The sequence below is a fragment of the Theropithecus gelada genome, chromosome X, assembly GCF_003255815.1.
Source record: "Theropithecus gelada isolate Dixy chromosome X, Tgel_1.0, whole genome shotgun sequence".
Taxonomy (NCBI): Eukaryota; Metazoa; Chordata; class Mammalia; order Primates; family Cercopithecidae; genus Theropithecus; species Theropithecus gelada.
This window is the reverse complement of record NC_037689.1, coordinates 37,313,092-37,337,538: the sequence shown is the minus strand read 5'-3', so window position 1 is coordinate 37,337,538 and position 24,447 is coordinate 37,313,092. Positions and strand designations below refer to the sequence as shown.

The following is a 24,447-nucleotide window of genomic DNA, read 5'->3' as shown; positions in this document are numbered from 1 at the left end:
GTATGTATTTCTTCTAATGCACTACTAGATTCTATTTCTAGTATTTTCTTTAGCTTTTTTTTGTTATTGTTACATATTTTTTAGAGATATTGGCCTATTGTTATTTTTGGGGGGTAGGATGGTCTAATCTTTGATAGGTTTTGGTATCAATGTTATCCTGGCTGCATAAAAAAGAGGTTGGAAGCTGTTAGTCGATAAAAATCCAATATGAACAAGTATACGCAGTTATTATTACAGTTTAGTTTATGAATTAAACAGGATTTTGTGTGCTGATGCAGTGACCACCACTTAGATTTAGTTTCTAAGAGAAAAATAAATTCCAAGTTTCAAACAACTGACTTACATGAAAATTTCTGGATGAATATTGCTGGAGTCTGTCTTTATCCTGAGATTCTATAGCAAAACTCCCTTAAGGATTTTAAAGGGTTTTGAATACCCCCATTTCCAGCCTTCTTTTTTTTATTTAAAAGGGTATTAATTTTCATAGAGAATCTACACAATGCATTTATAATAAAAACATGTCACTTTAACTCTTCTCTCGCTGATTTGAAATACCTCTAAATTCATGTCCAAACTGAGATAAGACATTTGTACACTTCAATAAAAATGCATAAGTATTACAAGATGTTAAAACTGATGCCACATCTGAGCTCAGCTTTGTTTTAAAAGGGGAGACAAGTATTTCCTTAGATGAAAATTGTGGAGAGAATGTACCTGATCATGATCAACCTCTACTGGCTGCTTCTTAATGATCCAGGTGATGGACTCAGACAGGGCTGGACCAGGGAGATACTGGACCTACTTGGGTCCAGTAATCTAGACAGGTGGGCACCAGGCAGGAAGTGCCAAATGACCCAAATTCCATGAGAGCGTCCTGGCCAAGAGATTGGGTTACTGAGTCATTATTTAGTGGTGAAAACCATTCAGGAATCAGACGACGAGGTGATGGTTCTCAGGGAGTATGTGGAGATCAGCAGTGGTCCAGAGGAGCTCCAGGCCCTTCTGGGCAGCTACCTGAAGAATCGCTGCTTAGGATGGAATCATGCCCAGCCTTTGTTTCTGCAATTAACTGTGTATTTTTAATATTCCCCAGTGGGAAAACAACCAAAACCATTTGATCCCTCAATTCTAGTGAGGCTCCAGCAGGTAGTCTCCTCTAAGTATTGTTGGGAGGTATTAGACAGTGGCCAGCGCATAAAGAAGGAGGCTTCACTTCTTCAAGGGAGACTGAGAATTTTCCTTTTAAAATGAAATGCAGAAAAACAAATAACCCCATTAAAAAATGGGCAAAGGACATGAGCAGACACTTCTCAAGACATACAAGTGGCCAACAAACATGAAAAATGCTCATCATCACTAATCATCAGAAAAGTGCAAATCAAAACCGCAATGAGATACCATCTTACAACAGTGAGAATGGCCATTAATAAAGAGTCAAAAAACAACAGATGTTGGTGAGGCTGTGGAAAAAAGGGAATGCATATACACTGTTGGTGGGAATGTAAATTAGTTTAGCCACTGTGAAAAGTAGTTTGGAGATTTCTCAAATAACTAAAAACAGAGCTACCATTCAATGCAGCAATACCATTATTGCGTATAAACCCAAAGGAAAATAAATCATTTTGCCAAAAAGACACAGGCACTCATATGTTCACTGTCACACTATTCACAACAGCGAACACATAGAATCAACCTAGGTGCCCATCAGTGGTGGACTGGATAAAGAAAATGTGATAACATATACACTATGGAATACTACACAGCCATAAAAAAATGAAATCATGTCCTTTGCAGCAACATGGATGCAGCTGGAAGCCATCATCCTAAGCGAATTAATGCAGGAACAGAAAACCAAGTGCTGCATGTTCTTGAGAGAACTAAACATTCAGCACACAGATATAAAGATGGGAACAATAGACATTGGGGGTTACTGGAGAGAGGGGTGGGTTAAAAAACTACCCATTGGGTACTGTGCTCATTACCTGAGTGATGGAATCTGTACCCTAAACCTTAGCATCATGCAACATACTTATGTAACAAACCTGCACATGGTACCCCCTGTATCTAAAGTAAAAGTTGACAGAAACAAAAAAATGAAATGCAGATCAGGAGGAGCCAGAATTCTGTACTAAAAGGGGAGAGAGGAAGAAAGAGGGAAATGGAGAGGAAAAGAGGGGGAAAGAGGTGGGGACCAGAAGGATACAGTGGGGGAAGAAAGGGAGGAGAGAATATATGGGCCTCCAGAGCACAGCCCTTTGAGATTCTGAATATAGAAGAAATAATCTGGGGGGGCTGGACAAAGGCATCCAACCTGAAGGATGTGGGTCATTGTTCTTTCCAGCTGGACAAGGCAAGTTTCTGTAGAACTGCTCTCTGCTCCCTGCCTGTGGGTGGCAGCCACAGAAAAGAAGGCTGCTCTGGGTGTGTTCACAAGGACTTAGAAGGAGGCAGTGTCAGGAACAGAGGAGGGGACAGCAATATGTTCCTGAGTCCCCAAGTCCTCAGCAGCACTGCAGCAAAACCAGGAAGCTCATTGGCCCACCCACATGATCACCTCTGTCACCTGCAATGTGACCTAGGGCCAGGGTCATTCATAAATTACAGGTCTCCTTCTAAGGCAATGTTCAAAGAGAACTGGAATACAGCTCCCCTAGTTAAACTTCCCAATTCAAAGTGCCTTGGTAATGTCGCCACTCTTGAGATTGAAACATAAAATATATTTCAGGCAATTTAGGAAAAATACTACCCCACGCTTAGTTGATGGCATGGAATCCACCAATTTCTATAGCTCTTTATGATGTTTGCCTAGCTAAACAACAACAAATGAGAAAACATTAAAAACAACGGACATCTCACTGTAGAATTGGAATGAAATATGAATTAAAAATGACCATCTGGTGATTATCTAAAAACAAATCACAGTCTGAAACTGCTGAAACTGGCAATTTAGAATGTTATAAACGTCGCCGAATTAAACTGGACACAGAACACACGAGCAGGCTGTCTGAAGTTGTGCCTGCAGTCCACAGGGAAAGGTGCTCCTGCTCCACTCACTTCCCCCGGCCTTTCTAAGCCTTGGCCCACAGGGACCCTGGAGGCTGAAGCTCTTCAAACAGGCTACAGCACATGAAGGCCAGGCTTTCGGCACAGACCCCTAAGTCCTCAAGGGCATGTTCCAGGAGCCTCAGTATATAAAGCACGTTTTCTATTAATAGCTTTTGTATTTAATGCTTTGACAACTGGGGACACCACAAGCACTGTCCCTCCCAAGGTTGGCTAATTCCCAGAGAGAACAGACAGCTGCAAGAGCACCCTTCATGGGCAATCCAGAGCTTACAGCCCCACCATTTACTTTATCAGGCTCTTACATCAGGGCCACTGTTCTCCTGCACCAATCACCCCACGGTCAGGTATCAGCCAAGTGGGGACAGCCCCCTAGGCCACAGAACACTCTGAAACTATTCGAAGTAGCCAATCCCAAGCCTGCATACCCTGCCTTGCCTGTTCCTTCCCACTGAAAACACAATAAAAGCTCTTGCCCGCATTTTCCCCTTACTTTCTCTGCCTCTTAACCAACCCCGGTACTTCCTCATGTGGCCCTGCACGGTGTGTCATGTCTCCAGCTTCTAGGGATCTGGGAATAGGATCAACTTCTTCCTTCATGATAGTCATTCCCATGTCTGCATGTCTTACTATACCTGATTAAAACAAATCCCAGGCAATTAAAACACTCAGCCTCCAGTGCAGATTAAAGTTGGGAGCATGCAGGAAGCCTGCAGCTGCCGAACCTGCAAGAACTCAGTGGCCCCATGAGAGTGTGGCCTATGGATTTTTAACCCCAGTCCTCCATTAGCTAGCTGTGTGACCTAGCAGGAAAGCACTTAACCTCGTTGAGCTTCACTTTCTTCATCTGAAAAATGGAGACAATAATATTGCCATCAGAGAGTTCTTAGAAAGATAAACTAAGTACTTGGCAAATATGGAGTCACTTAGCACTCATAAATATTAGCTGCCTTCGTGAGGATTTCCTAGAGTTATCTGCCTTTATCTTTCTGTTTAAAATACATTCTTCTGTTTAAAATGTATTCTTTTTTATTCATTTATTTTTTGAGACAGAGTCTCACTCCGTCACCCAGGCTGGAGTGCAGTGGCGTGATCTCGGCTGACTGCAGCCCCTGCCTCCCAGGTTCAAGTGATCCTCTTGCCTCAGCCTCCTGAGTAGCTGGGACTACAGGTGCCAGCTACCACGCCCAGCTAATTTTTGTATTTTCAGTAGAGACGGGGTTTTGCCATGATGGCCAGGCTAGTCTCGAACTCCTGGACTCAAGTAATCTGCCCGCCTTGGCCTCCCCAAAGTGCTGGGACAACAGGCGTGAGCCACCACACCTGGCCTAAAATACATTTTACGTTTTAACCATTATTTATTTATTTGCCTTTATCCTTTTATATCAATGCTTAAAAATAGAAGTATGATACAAGCCACAGAGGTAATTAATTTTCTAGTAGCCACATTTAAAAAGTAAAAAGAAATAGATGAAATCCTTTTTAATAATATAATTTTACCAAATATATTCAATATATTATCACTTCAACACGTAATCAGTAAGAAAAGTTACTGAGATGGTTTATGTCTTTTCCATACTAAGTTTTAAAAATCTGTTGTGTATTTTATACTTCAGCACATCTCAATTTGGATACTACCTTTTTCCTCAAAATACTTGATCTATATTTAGATTAAAAAAAATTTATACTTGAAAACATATATATACATATCCAAATGGTTCCAAACATTCTTAAAAGTTTTTCTTCTTTTTTTCTTTGGAGACAGAGTCTCGCTCTGTCGCCCAGGCTGGGGTGCAGTGGCACGATCCTGGCTCACTACAACCTCTGCCTTGTGGGTTCAAGCAATTATTGTGCCTCAGCTTCCCAAGAAGCTGGGATTACAGGTGCCTGCCATCACGCCTGGCTAATTTTTGTATTTTTAGTAGAGACGGGGTTTCGTCATGTTGGCCAGGCTGGCTTCGAACTCCTGGCCTTAAGTGATCCGTCTGCCTCGGCCTCCCAAAGAGCTGGGATTACACGTGTGAGCCACCACGTCCGACCCAAAAGTTTTTCAATAACTGAATTGAATATCAGTTTTTTAATTGAAATTTAAGTGAATTAGAAGTAAATTAAACTTTCATTTCCTAAGTTACACCAGCCACATTTCAAGAGCTCAAATGTCACATGTGGCTTGTGACCACTCTATTGGACGGCAGTTTCATGCCATTTAAAATATATCCTTAACAATCCTCCTGTATTTCAAGCACTATTTATCTTACCAGTGTATGGATCCCAATATTCTTAAAGTAAACAACAATATTATAATGTTCTATGTTTTCATTCTAGAATACAACACATCATTTAAAGCCGGTGAGTATTTTTTACCTTTAAAAATACTCCTATCACCGCCAAACCATTTTCTTCCGGTGCTGCATCCTCAAAGTTTTCAAATTTGACTGCATTCCAATGCACTAAGTGCAGCTGAAACACCATGGAAAGAGGGTTAACACATGACTACACAGACTCTCTCCAGAATAAACCCACAGCCTCAGTCAACCTACGACATTTAAACACATTTCTTCACCCAAAGTAAAGCCACCAAGAAAAGCATATGACAATCCAAAATGAGATAGAAACAAAGACCAGGAAGAAATTTAGGCAAGAACAGCAATTAATATTTCTTTGGAATAAAAGGACTTAGGGAGTAAAAATAAAATTCATATAGCAAACTGAGTCGCATTTCAGTAAGGGATCAACATTTGCTCGTTCCCATTCTGCTTTCCATGAAATACTAACATCTAAAATCCATTTACATTTAAAGGAGAGAAAATGTTTATATTGAGAAAAATAAATTATCCTTATAGGAATCAGAAAACACTTGAAGACTGGCTGGGTGCAGTGGCTCACATGTGTAATCCCAAGACTTTGGGAGGCCAAGGTGGGTGGATCATTTGAGGTCAAGAGATTGAGACCAGCCTGGCCAACATGGTGAAACCCCATCTCTACTAAAAAAAAAAATACAAAAATCAGCAGGCGTGGTGGCGGGTGTCTGTAAACCCAGCTTCTCAGGAAGCTGAGGTGGAAGGATCGCTTGAATCTGGGAGGCAGAGGATGCAGTGAGCCAAGATCGTGCCTCTGTACGCCAGCTTAGGTGACACAGCAAGACTCCGTCTCAAAAAAAAAAAAAAAAAAAAAAAGTTGAAGACACACTTCTTTGAGAGATGACCACTTAAAATGTTCTTTTTATTGTTGATATTACATTTAAAACTAAATTACTGCCAGGTGCGTTGGCTCACGTCCGCACTTTGGGAGGCTGGGGCAAGAGCATCACCTGAGGCCAGGAGTTCAAGCCCAGCCTTGGCAACACAGTGAGACCTCGTCTCTACAAAAAATTTTAAAATGAGTTGGGTGTGGTGGTACGCAACTGTGTAGTCCCTGCTACTTGGGAAGCTGAGACGGAAGGATCACTTGGGCTAAGAAGTTCAAGGTTGCAGTGAGCTATGACTGCACCACTGCACACCAGCCTGGGTGACAAAGTGAGATCTTATTAAAAAAAAAGCAAAACCAACAAACCAAACAAAACCTAAATTACAAAAAAGTTATAAGAAGCAATTATATTTCCTTATGATCTCCCTATACTTTTGCTATGGTTTGCATATGGTCTGTTTGGTCCTGCCAGGTCTCATGTTGACACCTGCTCCCCAATGTTGGAGGTGGAGCTTCATGGGAGGTGTTTGGATCACGCAGGCAGATCCCTTATAAATAGCTTGGTGCCAATCGGGTGGAAGTGAGTTCTTACTCTTAGTTCCCAAGATAACTGATTTAGGTTTTTTCTTTTTTTGAGACAGGGTCTCACTCTGTCACCCAGGCTGGAGTACGGTGGCACAACTGTGACTAACTGCAGCCCTGAACTGCTAGGCTCAAGTGACATTCCCACCTCAGCCTCCCAAGTAGCTGGGACTACAGGCATGTGCCACCATGCCTGGCTGTTTTTTTTTTTTTTTTTAAATGTTTTTTTGTATAGACAAGGTCTCACTATATTGCCCAGACTGGTCTCCAATTCCTGGCCTCAAGCGATCCTCCCGCATTGGCCTCCCAAAGTGCTGGGATTACAGGTGTGAGCCATCGCGTCCAGTCACAGAACTGATTGCTGAGAAGAGCCTGGTACCTCCTCCTTTCCTTCTTACCATGTGATCTCTGCATGCTGGCTCCCCTTGGCCTTCCAACATGAGGAGAAACAGTTTGGGGACCTTACCAGATGCAGATGTGAGCAGCATGTTTCCTGTATAGCCTGCAGCACCATGAGTCAAGTAAACCTCTTTATAAATTACACAGTTTCAGATATTCCTTTGTGGCAACACAAATGGATTAAGATAACTTCTCTACAAATCATTCCTTGTCCACCACTCATGAACTTATTTTCTGGCATCACCATTCCCCCAAGTCTCCTAAGTGAGACGCCTCAAGGTCTTGGTTACCTTTGCTTTCTGTTCTCTGGAAGAGGATGTCACCTCCTAGTTCTGTTGCTTTTATTTCAGAAATGCTTTTTAAAAGTTGCTATTTTCTATATTTCTATTGCCTTCATTTAATCTCCAACCACCTATCACTTGGATTAATCTCAACTTGTGGCCCTGCATTGTTGCCTGGGTTAATCTAAAAACATAAAGTAACTGGCTAATTAGACAAAATCATGCTATGCCACTCTCTCGTTTACAAATAACTAGTTTCTGATGGGCCTGCCCTCCATCTACCCTATTATGCTTCGATGATCACCTCTCACTGCCTCTCCCCACAACACACATTCAACATTCTGGCCGCATCATTTTGTTTTTTGTTATTTCCTGAACATTCTATCACATCTGCCTTTGCACAACTTTCCCTCAGTCCAGAATGCCCTTCTAATCCTCTTGGCAAACTTCCATACATCCTTTAATACCTAATATAAATGGCTCCTCCTTAGTGAAATCATCATAGACTCCTCTGAGTAGTCTGTATCACACGCCTTCCTCTGTGGTCCCATAGCCCTTTCAGAAACATTTTTCAAATCACACTTGCTTTATAATTTTAATTTCAAGTATTCTTCCCTCACTAGACTTTGCCCTTCGGGTGGTTGACAATTAGTACTCCTGGCACTTCGTGCAGTGCCTTGCACATAGTTGCCACTCAGAAAATGTTGGATACATAAATAATGATAAAATTCATACATGTTATTAGGTGGCCACAAATATAAAACGTGTTTTTCTTGCCTAATTATCCTTCTGCTCTGTATTGTGATCTTATATTTTAAAATGTAATTAAATAGAATTACTATTTAATACAGAAGTTATTTGCAAAGTAAGCCAGCAGAGGAAAACTAGTACATATTCAACACATACACACACAGAAAATAGATTTCTGGTAAAGCTTTCATTTCATTTCATGCCCTTTCTTCTATACCAATTACAAAATCTGTACACAGAGATATATGTATTTGTTAATAAAAAATATTACCCATACTAGAAGGAAACGTCCATAAAAAAGAGAAGGGAATTTTTCCATACGCTGAAAAGTGAGTCCAATGATCATCCAGAAAGCCCATTCAGGGCATATACCCAAAAGAACAAAAAGAGACATTTGTACACCCATGTTCATAGCAGCGTTATTCACAAAAGCCAAAAGGTAAGGAATAGATAAACAAATGTGGTCTATCCATAATGGAGTATCATTAAGCCTTAAAAAGGAAGGAAATTCTAACACACACTACAACATGGATGAACTCTGAGGACACTATACCAAGTGAAATAAGCCAGTCACAAAAAGACAAATACTGTATGATTCCACTCATATGAGGTGCCTAGAGTAGTCCGATTCATAGAGACAGAAGGCAGAATACTGGCTGGGCATGGTGGTTCATGTCTGTGATCTTTGGGAGACCGAGGCGGGCAGATGACTTGAGGTCAGGAGTTCGAGAGCAGCCTGGCCAACATGGTAAAAACCCCCTCTACTAAAAATACAAAAGTTAGCTGGGCGTGGTGACGGGCGCCTATAATCCCAGCAACTTGGGAGGCTGAGGCAGGAGAATCACTTGAACCTGGGAGGCAGAGGTTGCAGTGAGCCAAGACTACCCCACTGTACTCCAGCCTAGGTGACAGAGCAAGAATCTGTCGAGAAAGGAGAAGGAGAAGGAGGAGGAGGAGGAGGAGGAGAAGAAGAAGAAGGAGTAGGAAAAGGAGGAGACGGAGGCGGAGGAAAAGGGGAGGGGAGGGGAAGAAGAAAGGAAAGAAAGGAAACAAAGAAGGAAAGAAAGGAAAGAAAGCCAAATACTGATTGCGAGGAGCTAGAGGGAGGGTGAATGGGGCACTACTGTTTAATGGGTAAAGTTTCAGTTTTGCAAGATGAAAGGATTTTTGGAGCTAGATGGTGGTGATGATTGTACAATAATCGAAATGTACTTAATATACTACTACTTAACTGTATTCTTATAAATGGTTAAGATGATAAATTTCATATTATGTATATTTTACCATAATTTTTTAAAAAATTTCAATGACTTCCATGCCATTGCTCACAAAGAGGTCAGAGAGAGTTTGATCTGTCCTCTGTTAATATGACACTGTTTCTTCAACTCCTTACAAGACCACCAGATCTTGCCCTCACCTGATTTATCTGTAGAATCTTCAAATTCCACGAGGAAAGAGTACCCATTATTCCAGACGTGGAGGCAGGTGGCTGGGTCATAAGAGATGGTGAGCGGTTTTAAGCCGGGATCATAAACACTGTCCCTCCACCAAATGTTGATGGGTGACTGTCGATCACCCCCGGGAACCAGGTCCACGCTCTCCCAGAGTGGATGCACTAGGAGAAAGCAGGTCAGGCTATTATCAAGACTGTCCACTATCTAGCATCATGTATGAGGCAATTCCACTTCTGGAGACCCTGTCAAGGCTAATGGGAACTAACAGCTTTAGCAATTAGCCATTCAGGGCCTTAATCAGCTGACTAAAGCAAAGGCTAAAAGACAAGCAAAGGCTAAAAGCAGAAGAACAGCATTCTGCCATCTTGAAAACCCAACTCATCTCAGTCTGCCTACTAAGCTCATCTAAACCAAGTGCAATTAGTCCTGTGATAACAGTAAAATGCATGGACATTAGTGCCATGTGGAAACAGGTATTCATAAATGAGTTTCTTTTCTTCATTGAGAATTTCCCAAGTCCCAAGCCCCCAAACTAGCTCTAAATACAAAGACAAACTAACTCGATTTTCAGTAACAGACTTATTTTCAAAAAACACACACAAAAAAATGCAGGCAGAACTTTGAGAAAGGAAATGTTCAATCAAGTATTGTCAGTGTTTAATTGGTTGGCTGGTAGAAATCAAGGCTTGCGTAGTCTGCATCCTTAAGATGCTCACCCCACATAACTGTGCATGCTGAGTTGAGTTCACCTCCTATGTAAGCAAACTCTGAGGACCAGGCAGCCATCCTGCAAAACCTGGGTAGAACATCGGCATTGCTAAGGTCCCTGGGGGTCGCAGTGTGTCACAGGGATGTGGAGATTATCTATTAAGGTGTACACATACAATTCATCCCCCACAGGCACTGAAGACATTGCTGATGCTGACTGTCCTCCAGAGTCAAGCACCAGGTCTCTGTAGCAAGTCCCTGATAAGTATCAGCAGACTTGCTGATAACACAGATCGGCCTGTTGAGACCCCCATGTGTGATGAGCAGAACCAATGTGTATCAGTTTGGGGTGGTCCAGTTTCCTGTCCTTTACAAGTACCATGGATGGGTAGAATCAAGAACAACAGGAAAACTAGGAGAAACATGAATTGAGAGAAATCATTACCAACGACCCTCTGCATCTCGCCCTACCACTAAGAATGGGTCTAAGGATTTGAGAAATAACTAGGCAGCTCCTACCCAGTCAAATCCCCCAAACATGGCAGAGACACCCTCTTCTAAAAACCAGAAACTTCCCTCTGGCTTACTCTTACAGGGGGGATAGTTCTCCTGCTTCAGTAGCAGCCCAAAGATGAAGTTTAAAATCTTAGCTTTAGCTTTATTTTTTTGTGGGGGTGGGCAAAAGTGTCCTGGCAGTACAGACATTGAGCTCTCTTGGGAGTGTCCAGACCAGTGGTCTCAACAAGGAGAGTGACTGTGGCCCCAGGGGACATTTGGCATTGTCTAGAGACATTTTTCATTGTCACAACTGGAAGAGGGTGCTACTGCCATCTAGTGGATAGATGCCAGGGATGCTGCTAAACATTCCACAAAGCACAGGAGGAAGCCACCACTGCAAAGTTACCCAGCCCCAAATGTCAACAGTGGCCCAGTTGAGAATCTCAGTCTACAGAAACTCAGAATATTCTTCTCTTTTTCCTATTTCTTCCTATAACATAGTATTCTCTTATCTCTAAAGAGATTTAAACCTAATTTAAAAAATTAAGTTCTACTTTAACTATAAAAGGTAGACATGCAGGTTTGGTATATGGAGTGACACTGAGGCTTGGGGTCCCAACGGTCCTGTCACCCCAGCCAGTGAGCATAATACCCAACAGGTTGAACCCAATGTTATTTTTCTTAGTATGAAAGAATTCCTCACAGAAGAACAATAATTTTCTGTTAAATTTAGGAGCCAAAAATTAAAAATGCATTTGAACTGGCACAATATTTCAATACTATAATTTGATCAGAATGCAGATTCCTTCTAGAAAGCCCTTAAAAGGCCGATTCTATTTTTAAAGATTCCTGACACAAAGAGACTACGCACCTTCCCCTCTAAGACACTCAGACAGTGGTTGATAATGTGAGAATTCACATTCTTCAAAGACATTCAATGAGGGTCTACTGTGAAGACTAGGGAAGAACTGGAGTGACAATCAGCTCCCTAAGATGATGCCTTGGTCACCCTTAATTGTTGCCCATCTAATTCATGAAATGGGAAGTATCAACACTCACACTCATACAAATACCAGCCCAAGAAAACTGGGCCTATTCCTGCAATTGCTCTTTAATGACCGTAACGACACGATCAATTTATGCCCTTGAGTTTACAAGTTCAGCTTCCAGAAGGTTTTCTTTCCTCCTACCCACCTCCGCCTTTTTAAACAAAGACCATCTAGGCTAGACCATCCAACCCACTGTGGGGAGAGGCAGTCCTTGGTCACTATCCCCCTATTGAAGCCAACTTTTTGCCAAGGGCTTGTTTTGCTAATGATAAACTCACACTTTTCTTTTCCTCTTCCCTCCCCTTCTACCATTTAACAAAATACAGATAGAAATGATTTCTTGGCAGTTGTCATACTTTCCCTCAAAACAGGAAGGTGATGACGAAGCATTCTAACAGAGGCTTCATTTTCAGGTTTTTCTCATGTGTAGAAAGTGAAGAGACTGTGACTATTTCAATCATGGTTTAAGTGAGCGAAGGGCACACTGTCATTAAAAAGGTGTCAATAATCTCTCACTGATGAGCAAGAAAACTCCTTTAGATTTCATGGCAAGGATGCCCTTGGTCTTAATTCTTATTTATATGCCTAGTCCTGTGTTTGACTTATTTTATGCTTGCACCACCTATTTCTGTAGCCTCCTTGTATGTCCCTGGGCTCTTCAAATGTAGAAAGCTCATTTCTGCATCAAGCCCCTTAGTTCCTGATTCTCCTCCTCTGCTGGAATCAATTTCCCCTCATTCCGCTTGGCACTGGCTCCTGTTATTGCCTTGTCACCTTCTCTCCTCTTTGACTACCCTATTATAACATGATCCCCTTGAATTTTTAATCATAGCACTCTGGTTTTGTCCTTCACAACATTATTACATGGGTATAGTTATAATTGTATGTACACGCACTTAGTTATCGGCCTCCCCCACTGCTCTGCAAGCAAGCTGGCTTTTTTTTTTTTTTTGAGACGGAGTCTCGCTCTGTCGCCCAGGCTGGAGTGCAGTGGCCCAATCTCGGCTCACTGCAAGCTCCGCCTCCTAGGTTCACGCCATTCTCCTGCCTCAGCCTCCCAAATGGCTGGGACTACAGGTGTCCGCCACCACGCCCAGTTAATTTTTTGTATTCTTAGTAGAGATGGGGTTTCACCGTGTTAGCCAGGATGGTCTCGATCTCCTGACCTCGTGATCCGCCCACCTCAGCCTCCCAAACTACTGGGATTACAGGCATGAGCCACCGCCCCTGATGCAAGCTGGCTTTCAACTGCTATGGTAGATCGAATGAATCAGATGAAGCGTATCACTGAAGAAGTTTGCTTCTTTTTGCTTTATTTCCCATTACCGCCACGGATCACATTATTTTTCTTTAATGATCATTCAGGTTTAGCTCTTCCTCACCTTGCCCAGACCACTAGCCTAGTTCTGAACCCTACACTGCAGACTTCACACAAAGCCTCTTGGTCACCTGTCCTCTTTTCTCACTTCCCTTTACCCTGAGTTCAGCCACTCAGTTTTCCCAAATTACCAGCTTCGTCAGGGTGCTCCTGTGCTGAAGACAGTACATCAAGTGGAACTTCTGTGTCCAAGGGCCTGTGTTTTTCTCTTAGAACCCTCCTCACTTATCTAATCATTCTCCTCATTCTTTCCAAACGCTGGTGTTCCCATGCTGCCCCCTTGGTCAATCCTAAACGAGTGGTGCTGTAAACTTAAAACACCCAACAGGCTTTGAAGACTTGGTGCAAGGTAAAGAATGTAAACTCATTAATAATTGTTATATGGATCACACGTTAAAGTGATAATATCCTGGATATACTGGTTTAAATAAAATGTTACTAAAATTAATTTCACCTGTTTTCTTTTCCCCTTTTCTAATATGACTATTAGAAAACTGAGAATTACATGTGGCTCAATTATATGTCTATAGGGCAATGTTGCCCTATACCCTCATGTGCTTTTTATCTGGTCCCTTGCTACGTACCACCCTTTTTATGAGGGATGTGCTATTTCCTCATGTAATTGAAGACCATCTGTGTAGGCCTTGGCCTTGTGCAGTGATGGGATACACAGGGACCCTCTGTATGACTTGGCTGAGGATAATCGCAGGATCACAAATTGCCTTGTTAGAGCATCAGGGCTGTAAAAGGCACTTGGATGCCAAGTCCATTAGCCATAGGATACACATGGAGTTATCAGCACAGGAGACTAAAAGCCCACATTTCTTGGTGGTCAGTTCCAGGGCTAATAGTCAGTCCCAGGTAGCTGAAGACAACCCTGAAGCCATTAGTACAATTCCATGGGACTCCTAACCCTCCCACTGTTTCTCAAGATCCTTTGAAAGTTAATGAAGACAATATAGCCTGAGGCATCCCAGCCTGTATCAGAGGTCTTTAGGAAGACACTGCAAAACAAGCCTGTTAAAACTCTTGTCCTCATCTGTACAAACCCCCATGACAAGTTTACCTATACAACAAACCTGCACACATACCCCTGAACTTAAAAGTTAAATTAAAAAAAAAAAAGTATTGTTCTCCAGGCTTTGGTTCTTCAAAATTAATTGGAAAAATAATAGAACTTTATAACACAGTTGAGTTCTAATATAGATCAGTGCTGTCAAATACAACTTTCTCTAAAGATGAAAATGTCCAGTATGGTAAGTTGTAGTCACGTGAGGCTATGTTAATGTGCTTAAATTTACAGGTAAATACCCATAATGGCCACATTTAATTGTGGCTACATTTTAGACAGCGCCATTCTAGTCCAACTTATCCTAAAAGGAAATGTTTCTTTTCTTTCTAAAAGCAGGGACGATCATGAACATTAAGAATCACTGGAATAATATTAAATTTGTACTATTTACATTAATCTTTATATTTCATTAAGAATTAACATTATTAATTTTCCTATGGTCTAAGATCTCATGCCTAATTTTTTCTTTTTTTTGAGACGGAGTCCTGCTCTGTCGCCCAGGTTGGAGAGCAGTGGTGCAATCTCGGGTCACTGCAACCTCCGACTCCCAGGTTCAAGAGATCCCCCTGCCTCACAGCCTCCTGAGTAGCTGGGACCACAGGCGCGTACCACCATGCCTGGCAAATTTCTTGTATTTTAGTAGAGAAGTGGTTTCACCATGTTAACCAGGATGGTCTCGATCTCCTGACCTTGCGATCTGCCCGCCTTGGCCTCCCAAAGTGCTGGGGTTACAGGTGTGAGCCACCGTGCCCGGCTACCTAAATCTTTTTATATGATTATTATGCTAAATTTCACTAGATGATACACTAAGTGAAATTGATTTTATTTTCATCTTGGATAACAGGTGTAGGCTTTTATTTTTATCTTGTTTTATTACAAGTCCCTCAAGTTAGGACTTTCAACAGTTACTGTCTGCTACTTGAGATAACAGCAAACAGCAATCTGAGTTGACAGCTAAAGATTATCTGTGGAGAGCCTTGGGAGCAAAGATATGATGAGCAGAGAACTGGGCTGATCTGAAATGCTGCTTTCCGAATTTGCCACAACCTCCTACTTTCATTCACTCCTTATTCTGCTTTGCCTCCTCTTAAAATGGTCAGATTTAAAACATCTGAGGCAGGCACTGAGCCTATGATGATGATAACAATCAAAGTACTAGAAGTAGCTGCCACAACTGAGTTTCTTTTCTTTTCTTTTTTTTTTTTGAGACAGAGTACAGGTCCCGGCTCACTGCAACTTCTGCCTCCCAGGTTCAAGTGATTCTCCTGCCTCAGCCTCCTGAGTAGCTGAGACTACAGGCATGCACCACCATGCCCAGCTAATTTTTGTATTTTTAGTAGAGACGAGGTTTCACTACGTTGGTCAGGCTGGTCTTGAACTCCTGATCTCAGCTGATCCGCCCGCCTTGGTCTCCCAAAAGTGCTGGGATGAGTCACCGTGCGCGGCCACATAACTGAGTTTCTAACCCTCAAGAATCTCGGGTTATTCTTGGTTACAAGTGTACACTAGCCTTCCACTGGGGTACTGAGCTGTCAGAAACAATGAGAATTGTGTTTACAATTCAGCAGATGAGGGTCCAGAATATAGGAATAGGACCTGCTCAAAGGCCCAGGGCAAGAAAGACCACAATATTCTTCTTGGGGCAAACAGGTTGGAACAGTGAAATATACCACAAACAAAATCAAATGGTGACTTTCACCTGTTTTTTCTAGTAACTCAGAAACAAGAACACGTCATATAATACAGCTATTAGTCAAGTGAACCCCACCTCCTCGAGGGACCACTGTTTGGTTTCTGTTGGCACTAAAAGCAGCAAACTATCCTAATGGCATAGGCTGATTGGATTTTAGGCATTTAACTCTCAACTTTCAGGAAAAAAAAGACAAACAAACTAAAGATCGAGGCAGAAACCCCACACTCACACAAAACGTTAGTAACTAGATAAATATGACTAAATTTTTTCCATGTTAAGCCTTAGAATGCAGTGCCAGGGTTTGGAATAAGCCAATCTGGGTAGGATATGGGCACACCCAGCAATCATAAATTTGTTATGACCCCAACCAACTCATCTCAAGGAGAACATAGTCAATGTTGGGATAAAACAAAATAAATTTGTAATCAAAAATTCTTTTGAAGCAGTTTCAAGTCAATGGATCCAGCTAGATCAACATTATTAATGGAATTCCTTTTCTTATGTGCACAGAGGTTCAAAAAGGGTAAACCCAAAGAGCACAATCTGAGAAACCTCAAATTCTGAAACAAGCCAGTATTTGAAAACTATGTAAATTCATTGTGAATAGTGAAAAATATATTTAAAAAACTAAAAGATATATTTAGCCAATTCATTAACCACATCTATCCACCATCACAGACATCTCTCCTATCATCTCAGTGGTTCTCTCCCAGGGTTATTTTGCCCTCCCTCCCAGGGCACATTTAGCAATGTCCTGAAACATATCTGAATGTGATCATTTGGGGAGTGCTACTGGTAAGAGATCAGGGATGCCATTCAACATCTAGTGAGCAAAGGGCAGCCCCCACACTACAGAATGATCCATCCCCAATGTCCATCGTGCTGCAGTGGAGAATCCCTGCACCATCCAGCCGCAGATAGTACCGTGTATTTCCAGGAGGGGAACAAGATGAGAAAGGCTTGAGGAAGACCATTTGCTGCATCACACGATCTTCTGTTTTTACAGCAGAGCACACCCTTGCAAATCAGTCAGCTAGAATTAATTCTGCAATTCTTAACTCTGGAGAGAATATTCTGAAGCATGAAGCCACTGAAGTGCTTGCAAACATTCATGTGCAGCTTCCAGCAATTTAAGATTCACAGAAATAATCTGCAGTTTGTGGATCAACCTTAGTAAAAAGACAACTGCTAACAATAAATAATAAAGAACAGGTTCCAGAATATCTGAAACTTTCTCCAGTTTCTGCATGACATCATTGTAACATTTTAACATTTGTCAAGAAAGAATGTTCCACATTTATTTTACTGGACAAATAGAGAAACAGTTATTCTCACAGTCCATAAGGCATATAATCTCACACTGGAATGCCAATGACATCATAGCGACAAATGCTTAACACACGTGATTTTTATAAAACCAACAAGTCTTTTCTCCTCTCTTTAATGAAATGGTGTACTCACAGGTTTATTTCTGGATTTTGTAAGTACAAGTACTGAGGCTGCAGGATGGCCTGGGCCTTGGAATCTGGAAGCTTCTCCACAGCAATTTGCATGGGGACACAGGACAAGTGACCCTCAGGCTGTTCATCACCACTATCTTTACCCTGAAACCTTGATCAGTTCCCAAATAACTTGCAGGAACCCAATAACCTAGAGGGAAGAGGGCAGAGGAGTGAAAGCTATAAACGATAGAGACTTAAGATCATGAGAAAACCTCTAAGTAGGACAATATTCAGACTAGTAATACACACCCTGAGGTGGAGGGGAGGGCAAATGGGAGTCAATTATCCACTCTTGTTCCTCAAACTCATTGGTCACCCCAAGATGACAGACCCACTTGCTTTCCCTCACATTCACTTGGTGCTCCTGCCTGCCCACCAGCCACACGGACTTTAGTTCTTCCAACTCCTGCCTTTCCCTCCAGCCTGTGCAGATGCTCTTCCTTTCCTGGACTCTCCCTCCATTTGTGCGTGTTGAATCCCTACCCCCACTTCAGGTGACTGACACCAGCATCCCTTCCTCTAAGCTCTCCCGACCACGTGCTCACCAGGTCAGCCCAGAACTGCTTTGTGGTCACAGTGCTTATCACAGTCGAATTAATACCTGACCAGGAATGTACTTTATCACCGCATCCTCTCCAGTATCTAAGCCCCATGGTGGCAGGGACCGTGTCTGCCTTGGTCAGAGCTGCATCTCTTAGGGACACAGTGCCTCATTCAAAATGGGTGCTGGGAGTACTAGTCAAGTGACCCGAGTAGGCTCCCTTGGGGACAAAGATGTTGGTCCTAACTTCAACAACTAAGAACTGTGCCATGACTGCCAGCACGCTCTGACACAGTACTAGGGGTCTTTCCTTTTCTCCAACGCCATCACCCATTTGTAGGGATGTCTATACTTTTAAAACACTTTTAAATATTTCTCCTTTGAGAAGAGGGTCTCATATCCCTAGCTAAAAGATCCAAAGGACCCCCCAAATCCTGCCTGATCTAAAAGAGGACCCTCCCGATGAACCCCATCTAGTCTCACAGGGCTGCGATTCTGCCAGTTAGCACTTTCATTTTAAAATGTATTGTCATTTCTTTTGCTCCAAGCACATTGGTGGATGCTATGATGCAAAGATGACCAAGACTTGAACTGTACGTTCCAGGTATGTAATTTCTCCCTTAGGAGTCTCTTGAAATGCACATAGTATGGGTAAGAAAAACACAGAGCAAACCAGTTCACAGCAGGGTATTTCTGCCACCTCAGATTCTGCCTTCTCTTGCCAAAAGATGGGCTCTCAGCAGTATGGCCATGCTGGGGTGGGGGTGGGGGTGGGGTAGGTGGGAATGGGTGGCAAAAGACACAAACATAGAAGTTGAGGGGCACTAAAGACACATTTCCCCTACAAATCTGAACTTTATTTCTTCATAGCATCTTTCCAAGAAGAGTGTAAGATACAAAACCCACATCATGGTCCTCAGTGATGCTGAGCAAGGAGGCAAACGTGCTTTCATCCTCCCCTCTTTGTGCACATTCACGCTAGTAACTGGCTGTGCACTAGCTCCTCTCCTCTGCACTGCTGTCCTTGACCCTGCTCCATCTAAGCTAGAGGGCAGACTACACCTACGTGAAAGGAGCGAGAATCATCTCTATGTGCACTGTGAAGTAAAGCACAGCAGGATGAGAAGCCAGTCTTTTGGCACAGTGCCATGCGCTTTGCTTTGTGTATGTGTCACTTTGCGAATGTGCGCTGAACTCAGGGAGCCAGAGATGTGCAGCCATTACATCAAAGGGGACTGGTAGGAAGTTTGTGAATCCCATAGAGGTTCCTTACCTCTAGGCTTGACTCCCTACTGGAGGTCTTCAGGCCAATGTATTAGTTTGTAAGAAAGTACCATAGACTGGGTGGCTTAAAAATTTTTGTCTCACGGTTATGGAGGCTAGAAATCTGAGGTCCAAGTTCTCTGCAGGGTTGGTTCCTTCTGAGGGCAATGAGAGCTCTATCCCAGGCCTTTCTACTTGGATGGTTAATTTTATGTGCCAACTTGGGTAGGTCATGGTACCCAGATGTTTGGTCAAATACCAGTTTAAATATCACTGTGAATGTATTTTTTAGATGAGATTAACATCTAAATCAGTAGACTTAGAATAAAGATGATTACCCTTCATGTGGGTGGGCCATACCCAATCAGTTGAAAGCCTTAAGTGAAAAAAAGACAGGTTGCCTGAGGAAGAGGAAATTCTACCTCCAGACTGCCTTTGGACTGGAGCTGTGCCATGGCACCAGTTTGTGCTCACAATCCAGTCTGAATGTGTCCCCAAAGTTCACGTTTTGGAAACTTAATCTGCAATGCAAAAGTGTTGGGAGGTGATTAAATCATGAGGGCTCTCCCCTCATGAATGGATTAATGCCATTATTAGGGGGAGCTGGTTAGTTTCTGAGGTAGTGGGTTCCTGCTAAAAGGATAAATTTGGCCTCATTACCCTCCTTCCCTCCTTCTTCACCCCCAACCTCTCCCACCCCTCACATGCACATGTTCGTGCCCTTCTGCCTTGTGCTATGGGATGACGCAAGAGAAAGCCCTCACTAGATGTTGAGCAGATGCTGGCACCATGCCCTCGGACTTCCCAGCCTCCGGAATCATGAGCCACATAAATTTCTGTTCATTAAAAATTATCCAGTGTCAGGTATTCTGTTACAGCACAAAACTGAGTAAGACAGGCTGTAGTATCAACTCTTCCCTGGTCTCCAGCCTGTTGGCCTGCACTGCAAATTTCATGAGACTACATTCACGAGCCAATTTTTAAAAATAAATCTCTCTCTCCCTAAACACACACACACACACGCGTGTGCACATGGACACACACAGGCACACCCACACATACATACACACACACACAATTGGTTTTGTTTCTCTGGAGAACACCTAATAAACCTTGCTTCTGGTAATTCCTTGGCTTGTGTCAGCATTAAGTCCAATTTTCATAAGCCATTCTCATCTTGTGTCCAAATTTCCCCTATAATTAAGGACACCAGTTATATTGGACTAGTGGCCACCCTAATGACTGTAATTACCTCTATAAAGACCCAATCTTCATATAAGGTCACATTCTGAGGTACTGGGGCTTAAGACGTAAACATATATGAATTTGAGATGGGAGAATGCAATTCAACTCGTAACAGTCAGTGACACCTAAAGTATGTCTGCGTTGCCTAAAAGGTGTTGACAATTCTCAAACCAAAGTTACAATCACTTTTGTTTCGTTTTATCTGTGTTTGGGTAAGTACAGTTTTTAGTGGGAGTGTGTATGTCAAAATGTCTAAGGAGATGAAAAATCACCTTGTTGAAGCCATATAAAAGTCTGGCTCAGGATTTAAAAGACAGACTGCCAATAAGCTTTCAATATCTTATCTTGATAGTACCTGGAGCCAGGTGAGAGCATCTGGTTTTTAAATAACTTCACTATCTGAATTCACTTAACAGGTTTAAACAGCAATAGACCATGGGTCAACTGAATTTAGAATCTGTTTTCCCCTTATTAGGGCAAACTTCAAACTTGTACAAAAAAATGGTGAGAATAAATCACCTATATATCCAATACTCTATTTCAACAATTACCAGTTTGTGGCTGGATAGGGCCTAGGAGAGCTAAGTCTTTTGTGCTATACATCCTTTGCTATCACTGATTATGCATGTATGCCTTGGATATTACTAACATGTTCTTTTTCTGTTGTTTTGCAACCTTAGAAATGTGTGAAAAAAGAAAAGATTCTAAAAGTCTTTAAATGTCATAAGTATTTATTAAATGCCTCATAGCTTGAACTCTGCCTGATTAAGCGACTTATGCAAAACAGACGGAAAAGTACTAACAAAAGGTTACATTGAAAAATTCCTTGATTGGCATCAGATTGACTCTTCATTTTCTCAACTCCTGATTTCAAAAGGAAGCCTGCCTTCTGCAATTTCCTGAAACCTAAATTAAGATATTACACTGCTATGTCTTAAGAAAGCTTAGCTTCCTCCTCTCACTCACTTCTTCCTTGAGAGCGTGATCCCAATCTGAGGTTGCCAAAGGTTTCAAAATATATTTCTTATACCTGATTTGTGTGTTGCAACTAACGTGCCCCAGTGTGGCCAGTGACATGATGAATTTCCCTCTTTCCATCAGATTTCCTTAATATTCATATGCAATCACAAGGCACTCAACCTTTATTCCATTGCAACTGTGAGCAGTGGCAGCCTTTTTGCCTGGTTCCAAAGAACAGGGCAGCTACGTATAGGCACAGAGAATGGTGTCCTTGCTGTTTTGGCCTTTCGGTTCATTCCAGCCCAGGTACTGATTTAAAATAGCCCAGAAAGTTTTTCATTTCCAAAATATTCAAGAACAGTTCAGCTTTTCACTAAGTCCCTGAAGACGGGGAGGTGCGGTGAACTTTGGTTCACCGGGGACTCTGATGCAGGCGCTGCTAATAGTGACTCCTCCGAGAGATGCGCAGGGGCAGCATTTCTTACCAGAGATTTCTGACTATTCTCCAAACTCCAGCAAGACTTTCAAAGTGCATAGTGGAAATGGTCAGATTATCAGTAAAGGAAGAAGGGGAAGCAGAAAGCAATGTGGTATTCAACGGCTAACAGAGAGCATATAAACAAATTAAGGTTTATGCATCTTCGTTAACTCATTTCCCAAGCTTTTCCAGCAAAAGTAAACGTGAGGGAAGTACACTGATATTAATACTAACGCGTTTCCAGCAGCCTCAGAGCAGCAGCATTTAACGCTGAATATCACACAGAATCTCAGTCACCAAGAATGTCTGCATTTTGGAGGTTCCTCTCCTCCGGCTCTGGGGCAGGGCACAACAGAAAAACTCAGATTTGTCCACGGGACACAACTGTGCTTTTGACCTACTCTGGGGTGGCTGTGTCTGTCCACAGCCCCTGGCATAGTCAAGTGGGAAGATCAACAATGCAGACCCGAGGGAGTCCCAGCTTGCTGATCCTCAGTTTCTGGAAATGCACTCCTCTCATCCCGCAATGTCTCTGGGAAAGCTGTTTTACTTTTTAATAGACAGAATCCTAAAAGGATGTCTGGTGATCCTCAAAGTGGAGAAAGACAGCTAGAGTGGGGAAGTGGCTACTTCCCCGACGCCAGCCTCCCACTCCCATTCCTCCGAGAAGCCCCGCCAGGACCCCGGCCAACCTCGCGGAACCAAAAGCCTCTCTGGCTCCAGAGCCGATAGCGGCACGCGGTCATGTTTGCGGCAAGTGGCAGAGTTCCTGCCCTCTCAGGCAGACCACCCCCCAATGCTGCCCACGCTCCTTACTGCCTCCCGCCCTTACCCGCACGACTTACCTGAATCAGAAACTCCACGTTCGCTCCCGGGACCAGAAGATCCAGCACGCGGCCATGTTGCCCACGCCCCCTCACGTTTAGCCACGTCCCCACGCAGCAAACGTCATTTCGTCATTCCAGGCTACGCCCCTATCAGTCCCGCCTCTGTCCCCGACCTAAGCTTAAATCTCGCCCTGACCACGCTTCCCCTGCGCCGGAGTCCACACCAGTTCTGCGCTCTGGCTACACATCTCCTGTCGCTGCCACGCGCCTGCACGCTAACTTGCCCACGCCTCTGCCCTCCGCCTGCTCCACCATGTTTGTTACGCCCGTCAGAGCAACAAGGCACGCCCACACGTAAGGACCGCGCCCCCACGTTCGAGGCACGTCTCTGCGTTCCAACTACGTCAGGTCCCTGCTTACCTTTTCGCGCCACCTCCCCTGTCCGTCACTACTCCGCTGCCTGCTTTTCCAGCTGTGGCCACTTTTCCACGCTTCAGCCAGTCTGCGCCTCTGAGCGCAGTTCGTTTCACATACCAGTGATCATCCAGTCACAACTATTCTGCCTACCCTACCTCCCTCCCTTGGGCCCACGTCCTTACTCCGCCTAAAGTATGCCGACCCTCCCGCCAACTCGAATATCTTTTTTTACACCCTTGGGACTACGCCACGCCCTTCACGTAAGGGCTAAGGACAGCTCGTTCGGGTCACGCCCGTGCGGTACGCCTGGGCCACGCCTCTTCCGCTAAGCCTTGTGCCTGCGCTCCTCACTGGCGGGGCCGTTCCCGCCGTGGCTAACCCCTTCCTTTCTCTAGGAACAGGCAAGACCCGTCTGGTCCGCGTCACATCTCTTCCTGCATTCCACACCTCTCCTTTCTGGCCAGTCCTGGCCGTCCTCCTAGGCCACGTGCCACAACCCTACGGTCCTCATTGGCCACGGGCATCCAGCGCATGCGCACTTGCCCACCTTAAGTTCTGGCCACGCCTTAGGTTCCCAGGCCACCCACTTTTGGTTCCACTTTGGTCACGCGTCTGCCGCCAGTTCCACGCCCTCTGCGCTCCTTTTAGGTGAGAGACTTGATTCCGGGAAACCACGGAGGAGTTGGAGGGGCCCACCGGTCTCTGGAGAGAACTGTCCAGGTCCTGGAACCAAATGTCCGCGGCATTTATAGAGTGAAATGAGCCTGCGGATCTCTGATCCTCTCTTAAAAAGTGACTTTCTCCATGTATTTCCCAACTCTAAACACTACAACTCGTTAAGCAAAAACCGAGTAGGAAACAGAACTGATGGGCCAGTGGTGGAGCAATGTTCCTTCTAGCTAGGTTTCATGTCCTTTAGCCCGACATGGAGATCAACTGGAACCATGTTCCTTCCAGCCCCTCAGCGAACTTTAAATGCTAGGGAGATGCATGGAGTAAGCACACTCCTCTATTTCCTGATGTGTCCTGCTGATGACTTTTCCTAGTTGCTTGGTGCTCTAATGCTGTCTAGGTCCTGTCGAGACAGCACCACATTCAGAC

General features: G+C 43.5%; 1 long non-coding RNA gene across 1 annotated transcript; it reads right to left on the bottom strand.

Annotated features, from left to right (window-relative positions):
* Positions 1–225: 225 nt before the first annotated feature.
* LOC112615415 lies at positions 226–23,751 on the bottom strand. Its single transcript, XR_003117352.1, has 4 exons — positions 22,948–23,751; positions 9,679–9,876; positions 5,428–5,523; positions 226–1,239 (listed from the first exon to the last, which is right to left on the bottom strand). It is a non-coding gene; the product is annotated as an uncharacterized LOC112615415 (long non-coding RNA).
* Between the last annotated feature and the right edge of the window lie 696 nt (positions 23,752–24,447).